Raw genomic sequence first — 13,526 nt, 5'->3', positions numbered from 1 at the left:
TGGAGTATCCTGGAAAAGGGTATGACTGGCTGGCTGCCCTATACAGGAGTGGTCCATACCGCAACATTTTGATGTAGGTAGGCACCACTTGTATTTCCTGAACACACTACCAATTTGTGCCTAAAGCAAGGGTGAAATCGTAATGTCTGCAACTAATGCATGTAGTTTGTCATGAGCCTTTTTGCTCATTGTCTACCACGGGTCAGCAAACTTTTTCAGCAGGTGGCCGGTCCACTGTCCATCAGACCTTGTGGGGGTCTGGACTATATTTGGGGGGGGGGGAATGAACGAATTCCTATGCCTCACAAATAACCCAGAAATGCATTTTAAATAAAAGCACACATTCTACTCATAAAAACACACTAATTCCCGGACCATCCGCGGGCTGGATTTAGAAGGCGATTGGGCCGGATCCGGCCCCCGGGCCTTAGTTTGCCTACCCATGGTCTAGCATCTCTGAGCCCCAAGAGTATCCCCAACCCACTTTTGGATTAACTGACCTGGTGGGGTTTACCATCTTAGAACTTCTTATCCCATCAACTCACTAGCCCATTAATCTAAACTAGCCCCAAATGAACAGGGCTAGAAATACCTAAAAATTTCCCCATCTCAATCAAGTTTGCTGTTTCTGGTTAGCTTTGTCCCAGATTATCTTGGGCAGACTAAATATAGGCACAGTCAGGAACTGATTTGGTCTTTCTGCTGCTCTGCCTCATTTTTCTTGGCTTAGAAGGGTTCAAACTCGTACGGTGGTTCACCACAAAAACAAGGTCGATTAAAAAGGGGAACAGCAGGATGATAAATAGTGCTTGTGAAGTTCATTTTAAAAAGGAAGTTGTTCAAGTTTCTCCGGCCCATAAAGGAACTAACTCCAGTTTTTTCTTTTTACAAAACTAGCTAGTTCAGCTGGGGTTCATCCTTAGCCATCCCTCCCCCCCCCCCCGGGTTCAGAATGTTATAAGCTGTTGTGCCAAAGTACAGGATCCAAGTGTTATTCAGGGCCACACAAGTAATGCAGTGTAAGATGTCTGACAGAGAGTGACAATTTCCCCATAATTGTATTCTACTAAAAAAAAGTTTTGCCCTCCTTAATTTGTGCTAGCCCCACAGCTGTTAAAGGTGTAAGGCATCACATCCTTTCTTGTACCTGTTTTCACTGCAAGCTGCTTCTGTTGGAAGAGAGTCAGTCTCTTCAGCAAGGAAGATAAAGGAAATGCCTCAGATTCCCTCCGATTGCTTAGCAATAGTGATTAAATGACTGAGCAGCCTCAGCAACAGCAGTGTCTCTGTATCTGCTTAATAAGACTTGGAATGCTGTCTTCATATTTTGCTTTCTAATTTTCTTTATAGGTGTCCAACTGACATTAAAAAAGAAAGAAGATGAAACACGAAAGTGCAGGAATGAACGTGAAGATGAAATCATTCAAAGTTCTACCCCAAAATGAACTTAATTCACCTTCAGTTTACCTGGCAACTCTGGGAACTACTCTCAGAAGTAGTTCAAGAGTTTTGAACTGGTTCAGTTAGGTGCCACAATGGAGCAGGCTCTCTGATTCTTGGGGATCGCAATGTGTCCATTCTGTTATAAGCTGATGACCTAGTTTTGTTTTCTGTGAACAAAATTGGACTTTGCAGGTGCCAATAATATCAGTAGCCTGCTCCTGAGTAACTTGGAGCAGAGTTTTCAGGGAGGAGGTCCCTGTTTTGTGGAACAGCAGTATTCCTGTTGAGATACGGTGGTCAGGCACACTCTGTACTTACTGGAAACTGGACCATGACGCCAGCCAAGAACACGCATCCATTATCACAGCCTGTTATTCTATTTCATCCCCTCAAATCAAGGACAACAATTCAGGGCTTCACTACCTTGAGATGCTGGCTTTTCTGCAATTACGTTGAGCCCTTGTTGAACTTAGGTTTCAACAGATGCCCTCAGCATACTTGGTTGGAATAGCACACATGGAATGGCATTTTTGGATGTAATCAGGTTGCAGATGCACTGCTTGTAGATTTGCCCTTTACATATGGTGTCCAGAGAAATTTTTAAATTCTCTATTGGTTCTCAAATTGATCCTCCCAGGAAGTGATAGTTGAATTCTTAGCCAATAAATACACATCTGGTAGCCATATTTGCCCTGGCACCTAAGAAGCTTCATTCCAGTTATGTTAATGCTTTGTAATTTTCAATTTTTATGCTGTAAATGTGTGATTTTAGAGGAATGTTTTGCTTTTGATCCTCTTTGTTCATTGTGAAGGACTTTGGTGATATACAATAAATTGAAGTGAATGATATTGTTACCTGTGAAATATTGCTCTGCGCAGCTTTCTGTGAAATATATAATGTGTTTTTGGATGCTTTCAGAAATGCTTCCTTGTTGGGAAATAATCGTTTGACTATTTTAGGATGCAATGGTTTGTAAACAGATAAAGAACGATGCTAGGAAAGTTACACAACAGAGGCTTGTGTGGCTGTTTCTTGCCTGTGGATTTGAAGACTGATTCATTGAATAGCTGCCTCGTGACCTACTTTTCTAAGAGAGCCTGCAAATACTGAGCCAAGGAATTGCGACTCTGGTGCCTGCCAGGAACATTATTCACAGGATCAAAATGGAATTTTGGACTGGTGACTCAGGGCTTCAGTAGGAAGCATGGGAGCCAACTGCTAGGGGCGGAGGTCCCTCCCCCCCCCCAATAAAATATTGGAGGGGGCCAGCATCCCACCCCCACGTTGATGGGCATTGCCATTAAAATGGTGTGGGTGGGTGCTGCCATGTGATCAATTATGTGGGCTGGAGCTCACCTGCCCCCCCCCCATTTTAGTCAAGGTGGAACCCCTGGTTGGAAGGGGTTACAGCCGAGGTTTGCTACTATTTGTGTAACTGGAGAAGTACATTTCTTTTGAGAGTTCCTCATCTTGTTTTATATTGTGTCTGGTTAGTGAGCCAGGATTTGGGGATAGCCCATTCACTTACAGCCCTGGGATGTTGGGCTCTCATGAGCATGGCCAGTGGTCAGGGATGGCGTGTGAGAATGCATTTCCTTAATGTGTCTGATGCTAAATGAATCTTCGCTCCAGTGAAGAACAAACTATGCTTTTCTCCCCTAAAAAAAGCTATTGGTTTGGTCATGCACTGTCTTAATCAATTGATTGAAACTCCTTTGATTAACTGACATTTTAAAAATCAGATGGCAGTCCTAGTAATAAGTAAAACTTGAGTAGCTCATTTGGGAACAAACGTGAAGTAAATAGCAGTAATTTCTTAAATTTCTCTCTCTGATTTCCTGCATCACCAGTGATTTTTGACCAGATGTAATTTACATTCCTTTCCAGCTTTCTGATTTTATTTATTTAAAGTATTTTTACCCTAATCTTCAGCCAAAAAAGAGGCTCCCAGAGCAGCTTACAAAGATCAGTAAAAAGGTAGGCCGTGTCTCAGGCTTACAATCCAGAAGACACCCCAGAGAAGAAATCCGGAAGGGGATAAAAGCAAACTCAAGCATCCGTTGTAAGTGGTCTTTCTGTCACACGACAAAACTGCACAAGTTCTACAGTGTTTTGCTTCCTTGGAAATAAAAAATGTGTAGCAGCCGTCTTTGTATCCAAAGGTCAAAAGTGCCCATTTAATTGGGCAACTTTGCAACAGGACTTGCAAGCCCAGACTCACATTCCAAATTCCTAAATTCAGGATTCAGGCATTACTTTCAAGTAAATGGTATTCCACAAATTTGATCCTAGCCGCAGGCTATGAGAAAACAAGGCCATCTGTATGTTGTGATGCGCAGATCCAGACACAACAGGACAAAAAGGAGCATCGTACTCCTGGAATCTGTTTCTGAGTCATTTTCAGTGAGAGGCACTGACTAAATACTTCTTGACACCTGGTGACCCAGGTGATCCCCTGGTGCACTGGAGGTCTGTTCTTAACCTGAAACTGTTCTTAACCTGAAGCACCACTTTAGCTAATGGGGCCTCCCACTGCTGCCACGCCACGATTTCTGTTCTCATCCTGAAGCAAAGTTCTTAACCCGAGGTACTATTTCTGGGTTAGCGGAGTCTGTAACCTGAAGCGTATGTAACCTGAAGTGTATGTAACCCGAGGTACCACTGTACTACCAGAAAAATGCCCATGAACTCTCCTCCTCCTTATCTCTGTACATTAATTTTGCACCACCCTGTGTCCCACAGTCCCCAGGATGCACATAAAATAAGTACATCCTTGTGTTGCCCCAAAGCACCACACATCACATACTCCCCAGGGAAAGCTCCCCCCCTTGTTTGCCTGGTTCTAACGGAGGCATGTTCCCCAATCTTCCTTCATCCTTCATGCTAGCATGTTAAAACAAGGAAAACGTATTTCCCTATGAAACAGTGTATAAAATTGTTTATAAATGTATATGATTCTTGCTTTTGAAACTTGTTGGTTGTTATAAGAATTTTAAGGTCATACACATAAAAAATATGTTCATAACTGTATATATAAACCACATGTCTGAAACCCCTCAGATTAGGTCCTGAACAAATTGACCTAAAAAATTTCTCTGCGGGGTCAAAGTGGAAACCTCCCCATTGTCTCTTTCCTCACAAATCCTCTCTTAAGGGCACATTCAAGATATAAAGAGGGTGTAAGCCTGTGACCTGTGACCTAGATTCAGGAATTAAGTAGTTATAATAACCAAAGAGCAGCCAAAACCCAGATAATGCAATCAGGTAACTTGCCAGACAGGAGATAAACAACGCATTCAGATTTCTGTTGTAGACCGCCTTTTCTGTGATGTATGTATGATGTTTCTGGGGGTGGTCTTGGACTCCAGGGCGGGCAATGTAAAATGTCTATATAAGGGCTGGCATGCATGGATCGGGGTCCTCCTTGTCTCTCCTGCATGTGAAGGGGGCACCCTGTTGCAACAGTTAATAAAGATCAGGCTTACTAGCTGCTTTGCTTCTCAGTATTCTCTGGTTGGTCTCTGTTATTTTCTCCTACCGATAGAGAACCTACAAAAGGACTCTATATGGGCTCTTGGGTACCCCTTAAGGGAAAAGGAGCAGTTTTTTATCTTATATCATTGGTCATGTGTGCCTCTTTGCGCTGTTCACCCCCCACAATCCCCCTTTCCTGAGATCATGGAGGCTGCTTCCTGACAGAGTTTCCCCAGGTGTGTCGCCTGAAAGGATCTCAAGGTTCTTCCAGATGTTCTGATTCCCGTTTCAATGAATTCCTAGGAGAACCTATTCCCAGCTCTGCCTAACCTCTGTTTGGAACTATGTAAATTTTACTAATCCTCAGGAATGTGACACCTTGATCTGCGCCTGAGCCACTATACTCCCACCTTATGTGTGATGTATTTCTGACGCTCTACCCTTGCGCCACTGACGTTTGCAAAGGGGATGTCCACGCCAAAATGCTAACCTTTAAAAGTTGTGACCAACTTTGTTCTTGGTGCCTGCCTCCTATCATATGGTTACCAGATTTTTTTCAATGAATCCAGGTACACTTTGAAGCTGAGTAGCAACGGGGAGTTCAGTAGTGGGGATGGTGAGGCAAAAGACCCTGCCCTCTCAGACATAAGTGGTGCCATAGCTCAGCAGTACAGCACATATTTTCATGCAGAAAGTCCCAAGTTCAATCTTAGATCCTCTACTTAAATTAAAAATATCTCAGATAGCCCAAGCTGTGCGGTGTTATTTTTGGTAAATATTTTTTATCAATTTTCAATTATTAAAATCTAATAACAGCCACATTTTATCAATATCATATTACCATTCCCATCCAAATATAGATCAATTATACAGCCAATTATAAATTTTGAGTGACTTCCTGTGTGCTGGGTTTTGGGATGCAAAGTTCTTATTTTCCCCTGCTTCCAAAATCTTAGTTAATCCAGTTGCATTAAGTCCTGATCTTAGTCCTTTATCCATAGCTACAGAGTTCTTGACTTCCATTCGTGTTGAGATATTAAAAAAAAGATTTTTTCCCTGCCAGGAGAGTTCTGTATCCTGTAAATTCTCTGTGTGAGATGTTTATTTTCCCATTTGCTTCTTCATTGTTCTAATCATGTCCTGCAGCAGCATCTCTTCTTCCGCTTTTCCAATCTTTCTCTTCTTCTGCTGAAATTCAAGCTGCATCATTACGCCATCTTTGTTGTTTGTGTCTGAGTAAGGGAGTAATCTGGTTTCCCGCCGTAGCTCTGGGCGAAATTCCAGTTCTCCTTCCAATTCTTAGATCTCTTAACAATCTGGCGCCGCGCCAGCTCCGAATTGCCGTCCAGTGGAAGTTAGATGCTTTAAATCATTTCAGTGTTCTCACACAGTTCTATTTTTATATTAGTACATAAATATAATTCCGTTCTCTTTTTTTCTTCTTGCTTTTTATCAATTTGTTATCGTTCAGAGGGAGGTTTGCCAAATCATTTATGTAGCAAATATAGTATATGTAAAAAAGGGTAAAAACTCCCCTCCTCCCTCACGTACTGTATTTTTCAGTGAAGGAAATCGTTCCAGTTCGAAATGTTGCAACCCAGTAATGGGATTCACTTGCCAGTTTATAATCTTGTCCCCTTCATTCTGCACCTGTCTGTAAATTAGAGCCAATTTCATCCTAATAAACAGAAGCACCTCTGCTCTTCACGGCTGCGTGGGGGGGGGGGTTACCGATATGCGAAGCGCTTTTACACTCAGCTTCTACTGCCTCTTGGGTTCCATACCAGAGCGAGAGCCACTTATCAAGAGAATCTACAAGTGAAGCTCACTCCCCCCAGGCCCTGGGGGAGCTTGCAAGGACAATTACTCCCAAATCATCCTTGCTTTCTTCTGCAAATGATCTCCGTTAGCATGGGAGCTACATCCATTAAGGAAGTAAGCACCAGAAGTGCCCAAGCTGTGTTTTTAGCAGTGTTCCCCAGTGTGGGGCTGGAAGGAAAAGTCAGAAAATGAATAGAAACACGTTGCTCTGGGGAAGCTTTTGGGTCCCATTTTGTGGATGGCAACTTGCAGCGATCTTTGTTATTTGCAACAGCCTGGCTGGGTCTGCCCTCTGGCACCAGGCACACCTTTGTGGCAGCCATCCTCAGGAACACCCAGAACAATCCAAATTCAGTCCCGTAGAGCTACTGTGAGCACGTGTCTCTGGAAGTTCACATGCACACACACTTAACACTGCCTCAAACAGGTGACTGGGGAGAATTAGCTGGAAGTTGATCTGCTGGCACACCAGGAGGGGACACAACAGAAACCTTGAGGATCACAAACTATTATATCTGGGGTTGAATGTGTTGTTGTGGTTGTTTTAAACTCTGGAAAAATCCACTGCCACACCTCTAATAATGGATTGATGCAAGAAAATTTGGCTCAGTATGATAATGGCCAAGATGGTTAAACTATTAAACTGACTCCCCCAAGAGGGAGGGGTGGCCACCAACCTGGATGGCTTTAAAAGAGATTTACACAAATTCATGGTGGCGGAAGAGGCTATCAGTGGCTACTAGCCATGAGGACTGACGCGGGTGGCGCTGTGGTCTAAACCACTGAGCCTCTTGGGCTTGCCAATCAGAAGGTCGGCGGTTCGAATCCCCACAATGGAGTGAGCTCCCATTGCTCTGTTCCAGCTCCTGCCAATCCAGCAGTTCGAAAGCACACCAGCACGAGTAGATAAATAGGTACCACTGCGGTGGGAAAGTAAACGGCATTTCCATGTGCTCTGGCTTCCATCACAGTGTTCTGTTGCATCAGAAGCGGTTTAGTTCTGCTGGCCACATGACCTGGAAAGCTGTCTGTGGACAAACGCCGGTTCCCTCGGCCTGAAAAGCGAGATGAGCACTGCAACCCCATCGTTGCCTTTGACTGGACTGAACCGTCCAGGGGTTCTTTACCTTTACCTTGCCTCCACAGTTGGAGGCAGCAATGCTTTGGGATACCAGTTGCAGGAGGGAAGAGTGTTGCTTTTATACTCAAATCCAGGCTCTGGATCCAAAATGGACAAAAGAGCACAGTGGCTTCTTTTATGATACATTGAGGAATAGTTGTTGGGTGCTGGAACAATAACCTTTTCACAGGGGACACTGCCCAGATATTATGCCCAAACAGGAAATATCTCGCAGTGTTGGGGCGTTGTGGTCATATGTGCCAGCAGCCCTGACTCCTCTGAACTTTATGTTTCCACTCCCAGCAAGGAGATTGAAAGGGGGTTATTTCATTATTTTGTATTTATTAATTTTGTATACCACCCTTCATCCAAAGATCTCAGGGCAGTTCATAGCATATCTACTTTGTGCTTGTTTGAAGGTCTCTGTGCAATTGGTGACCCTGACAAAGCAACACTACAGACCTGTGATTCTAAGGCAATTGGTGCTGCCAAGATGCCAGGAACTGATGAGGCTTACACCAGGTGCCATGTTCCAGTTGCGCCTTCCAGTTGAGGAGCAACGGAGCTCTGGCATGACCCTGTCTCTTTTGCTTGCTCTTTGATCCTGCCTCCCAGTTTGTCTGTGGTCCTGATTTGCTTCTCAGTCCTCTTTTGGCAGCTTTGCTCCACGACTCCTGGCTTCCCAGTTCACATCAGACCACTGCCCCAAATCTCACCCAGACACAATGCAACAACAGTCTCCCTCCTGGGATGAAGGATGGGAGGGGGGAGTGGGGGAAGAGTGGGGTTCTGGCAGGACTGCGATGGAGGGGAGAGTTTGGCTCTCTCTCTGCATGCCATAGTCCTGGTTCTGCCCCCTCTCAGCTCCTATTGTGAAAGGAAAATGCTCAAGTGAAATGCACGGATGCCTTCAATGCCCACATCTGTCTTGGCCCTAAGGTGCAGACAGGAAAGAAATAAAATGCAGAGGGGGTGGGGGGGTGGGCTCAACTTCTCTCTGCCCTTGCCTAGGATCAGGTTGAAAAAAACTGACCTACAATTTCCCTCTCCCTATTGCCACTCTGATTTGCCCAATAATGGATTTTGCTTTTGCTTTCCCAAAGTCATCTGAGCAGAGGAGGATTTGTGTTCTAGGAAGATACAATTTCCCCTCGCCTGCTTTGTTCTTGCAGCATCCATCAGATCAGAAATAAATGAATGAAGACTGTTCCCCCTGCTGGGAGAATTCTCTCTTGCTGGAGAGGGGATGAGGCATCAAGTTAGAGCAGCAAAGGAGAAAATCAGGTCATACTGTGCTGCAGTGCCAAGATTTCCCTCTTGCTTTGCTTACTGCTTTTTAAGGGCACTTGACTGAATTTGAAATGTCCCAAAGGGAATAATCCACTCTCTGCACTTTGCTGAATTATTCTTCAAGCACAAAGCAATATTTTTAAATGCAATTTTTATGCATGTTGGGAAGCAGCCAGATAGCTATAAGGAAAGAAGGGAGGGTGCGAGGAACCAATCTGCCTTGTTATGTAATTAACATCTATCACAAAGAGGAAACACACAAAACAGCCAAACAGGCCAGCCTGCCAAGCGCTCAAACAACCCAAACCCCTTAAATTTGGGCCTGCAAATTAATGAGGGTTTTTGCTTTTAAAGGAGCAGGTTCTATCCTACATGGTTAAAACAAAACGAATGAAACCAAATCAGAATTTCCAAGTGAATGAGAAAGGGCTCTTCTCCAGCCATTCTAGCTATATATCACCTCCCTGTCCAAAGGCAGTGTATCTCTGAATGCCAGTTGCTAGAGAGGGCAATATTTATTTATTTATTGTATTTATAAACTGCCCTGTACCCAGAGTAATGGTTCCGGAAACAGGATGGAGGAGCTCAGCTGATCTGACGTGGCTAATGGCCAGGAAAAAATGGGAAGTGTAGTCCAGCCATGTCTAACTCCAAAATTTGGGACCCTCTGCAAACCTGTGTCAAAGTTTTGCAGGTTTTTTGCAGCAGTTTTGCAGCAACCCCCCTCCGTGTTTTGCAGTGCCCCACAAACCGAGTAATTGATACATCAACTCAGGGTTAGTGCTTAACATTAACTACAAACCCAAACATTTAGTATCCCCACTAAACCGATGCCAAATTGTTGCAGTCATTTTGCAGCATTTGGCAGTGAAAACCCCACATTTTGAAGCACCCTACCAACTGAGCAATCCTACTCAAACCTGAGGCAGTGGCGTAGCGTGGGTTGTCAGCACCCGGGGCAAGGCAAGTAATTTGTGCCCCCTAACCCGTGGATTTGCGCCCCCTAACCCGTGGATTTGCCCTAACCCCCAGATGTTGCGCCCGGTGCGGCCGGCCCCCCCTGCACCCCCCACGCTACGCCACTGACCTGAGGTGATAGCTATCATCCCCAAAATCCAACGTTGTCTGCTTCACTCCAAACCAGTGCCAAAGTGCGGCAACAGTTTAGCAGCATTTTGCAGGGCCCCACCAACTGGGCAACTGCTGCCCAAACTGGGGTCATAGTTATCACCCCCAAACCCAAAGTTTTGCAGTGAAAATACTAACGTAGGTTTGAGTAGCAATTGCTCAGTTGCTGGGACATTGCAAAATGTGGGTTTTTTATTTTTATTTTTGCTGCAAAACACTGCTAAATTGTTGCCACACTTTGGCACTGGTTTGGAGTGAAGCAGACAACGTTGGGTTCATAGTTAATTTAACTTCCATGGAGCATAATGTGGGCTGCAGCTGGACTTGGTGGACCCTTAGTCTGATCTCAGAGGGCTTGTCTTTCAGCTGCTCTTTGGGTGGGTTTTACAAAGGGGAGCCTGGCATGTTGCAACACGCAGCCTTCTGTGCACCATGCTCTTATCATCATTACAAGATCCCTGCTCAGTCGTCTTTTATCACAATGGCACGTGATTTGGCACTTGTTTTATCCATCCTTTAGGGACTTTCCATTTCACATGCAGAATAATGATTTTATTTTATTATTTTCAAGAAGCTTCTGATTTCCTTTTAAGTTCCCAGTAACAGTGCCAGCCTATATCTGGGATATGGGTTGCTTTGTTAAAGATACTGTGTCTGATTTAATTAATTCATGCAACAATTTGATCTCCAATTTATTTCAATCCAAGCCTCAGGAATCAAATGATTCATAGTGAAAAGGAATCATATGGTGGCCAGACTTAATTTTCTGACTTCTTTGAGCAGGTATTATTGGATAATCTGATTACAGGCAACAGGAAGTTGACATTTAATTAAGGGGCATAGCCTTATTCAAAGGATGTGGGGAGGGGGAACACTCTGAGCTTAGCAAAGGTGCAAAGCATCCCAGGAAGAGCCTGGGGCTTGTGGTGCCATCAGGACAGGACTTCGGGGCAGAGACCCCGGGCCCCACCCAGCGGAGTGAGCCTGAAGGGTCTCCAGTGCAACCTGGTCTGCTTGTCACATTTCAAAATTTCTAATGATGGGGTCTTCATCCCCTCTGGGGCCTGGAGGCAGATTTGGGAATCTAATAAACTGCCGTGGGTACTACACAAAACAAGCATTTCAAAGAAGAAAATGCACACCCTCCAAAGCAACAGGCAAACCAGCTATTCCCTCATACAAAAAAGCAGGCAATGCCCCCACCGCACCCCCTCAATTATTATTATGTTAAATCAACTGGGAGGGGCAGAAGGCCTTGGCTGGTGCCAAAAGTGCTGTCTGAGGGCACCCTGCCCACAGACACTGTCTTGGGAACCCCAGATGGAAATATTGACAGCTGATGTTTGGGGCAGGCTTATTTATTTATTTAGTTGCATTCACCCCCCACTTTTGTCTCCAGAGAGCTCCAGGTGGCACCCATGGCTCTCTCCCTCCTCATTTAACCCCAACAACCCTGTGAGGTAGGTGAGGCTGAGGGGCAGTGGCTGGCCCAAGCTCACCCAAAGAGCTTCAAGGCTGAGTGGGGATTTGAACCCTGGTCTGACACTCTATCCACTACACCCCACTGGCTCTGCCAGGGAGATGCTGGTGAAATAGAACCCCGCAGGGAGCAGGATTGGCTCCTCACTCGTCTGCTGGAGGTGCTGGCAGCTGGACCCTGGGACTTCTGCAAGAGACACAGATGCTCTGCTGACCTCCTGCCTGACTTGAAGGATGCTAGCTGAGAAGAACAGAGGAACTACACTTTGCCATTACAAAAAATGGAAAGGGCTCTGCACCTACCCTGGAATCCGTAATATCCTGCCTCTGATCCATCCAAATGATGACCTGTCGTGTTGCTGGTCTGCCCCTCCCAGGACGACTTCAAGTCTGAGATGATTCCAACTCTACAATTCTGTGATTCTATGAATGGTGGAAGAAAAAAATAGCAGACAAAATCCCTCTACTGCTTGAGGAAAAGAACAAGCTGAAAGCCTTGGTGCTTAGAGATTCTCTTACCATGAAGCAGTGCATTCATTTTGTTAGAACTAATAAGGTCAGGCTCCCTCCTTCCATTGTTATTTATCCTCATGCAAAGATCCTGTCTTTTCTCAAAGTGTCCTCTAGATGGCAAGCTAATGATGCATTTGGAATGGAAGGTGATGATGTATTTATTTTTTTGGAAAAAAATACCCACAATGGGTACAATGCAAAACAGTTGGAGCCTGCAATCAGCTTAAGCCTGTCTATGTTTGTGTCGGATTGTGGCCACGAGGACCTTCATCCTCTATAATGTGGAGAAAATGGATAGCATGTTCTCTCCCCCTCTCTCTTAATGCTAGAATTTGGGGCCACACATTCAAGTATCTGGTCAGCTGCAAGAGAGGATGCTGGACTCAATGGTTGCCACTTGCCTGATCAAGCTGGGCTCTTCTTGAGCTCCTTTCCAGAAAGGCAGGATAGAACTGTCATAACCTAAGCAGGAAATGTATATCTCAATTGCTGTGGACCACATTTCCTAAACAAAGCCTCTCTGTGCGGTGGCAGTATACCACTCCAAGCTGGTTCATGAGGCCAGCAGCATGGAAGGGGGGCTGTCTTCTTGTCTTGCCTGTGGCTGGCTCCCTACCAGAAAGAGGCTGCTGGACTACATGGACCTTTGGTCTCATCCAGCAAGGCTGCTCTTCAGGCCAGATGCACACAGATGCCTGGAACGCTGTCAGTTCCTAGAGAAATAGCACACCAGACCACGTCACAGATCAAATACCGTATTTTTTGCTCTATAAGACTCACTTTTTCCCTCCTAAAAAGTAAGGGGAAATGTGTGTGCGTCTTATGGAGCGAATGCAGGCTGCGCAGCTATCCCAGAAGCCAGAACAGCAAGAGGGATTGCTGCTTTCACTGCGCAGCCGTCCCTCTTGCTGTTCTGGCTTCTGAGATTCAGAATATTTTTTTTCTTCTTCTCCTCCTCCAAAAACTAGGTGCGTCTTATGGTCTGGTGCGTCTTACAGAGCGAAAAATACGGTAAGTGTTGGTAGTCCATTTTTGGTCCTGTCATTAGTCAAAAAACATATGTTGCCTTCATTGAGAACTGACACACCTCTTGCTCCATGAGTGGGGTTTTCCTCCCCTTGTGCGTGTAATTGAGTAAGCATCACTTCTAAAGAACCAGACCACCGTGGATCAAAAGTGGGCACAACCTATTTATGTCAGGAGGAAAAGAGATGTTGTTCTGTCTCGGGAACAGGAGATCCTGCACCCTTTCTTTTG

At 45.0% G+C, this 13,526-nt stretch overlaps 1 protein-coding gene across 1 annotated transcript in view; it reads left to right on the top strand.

The window, feature by feature from the left end:
- The window catches only part of RCN2 (reticulocalbin 2), an 810,887-nt gene that overhangs the window by 94,873 nt on the left and 702,488 nt on the right, over positions 1-13,526 (top strand). The gene's annotated exons all lie outside the window — the stretch shown is intronic.

This window comes from Podarcis filfolensis (genome assembly GCF_964270895.1).
Source record: "Podarcis filfolensis genome assembly, chromosome: 9".
NCBI classification, from domain to species: domain Eukaryota; kingdom Metazoa; phylum Chordata; class Lepidosauria; order Squamata; family Lacertidae; genus Podarcis; species Podarcis filfolensis.
This window is presented reverse-complemented; position numbering and strand designations above follow the sequence as displayed.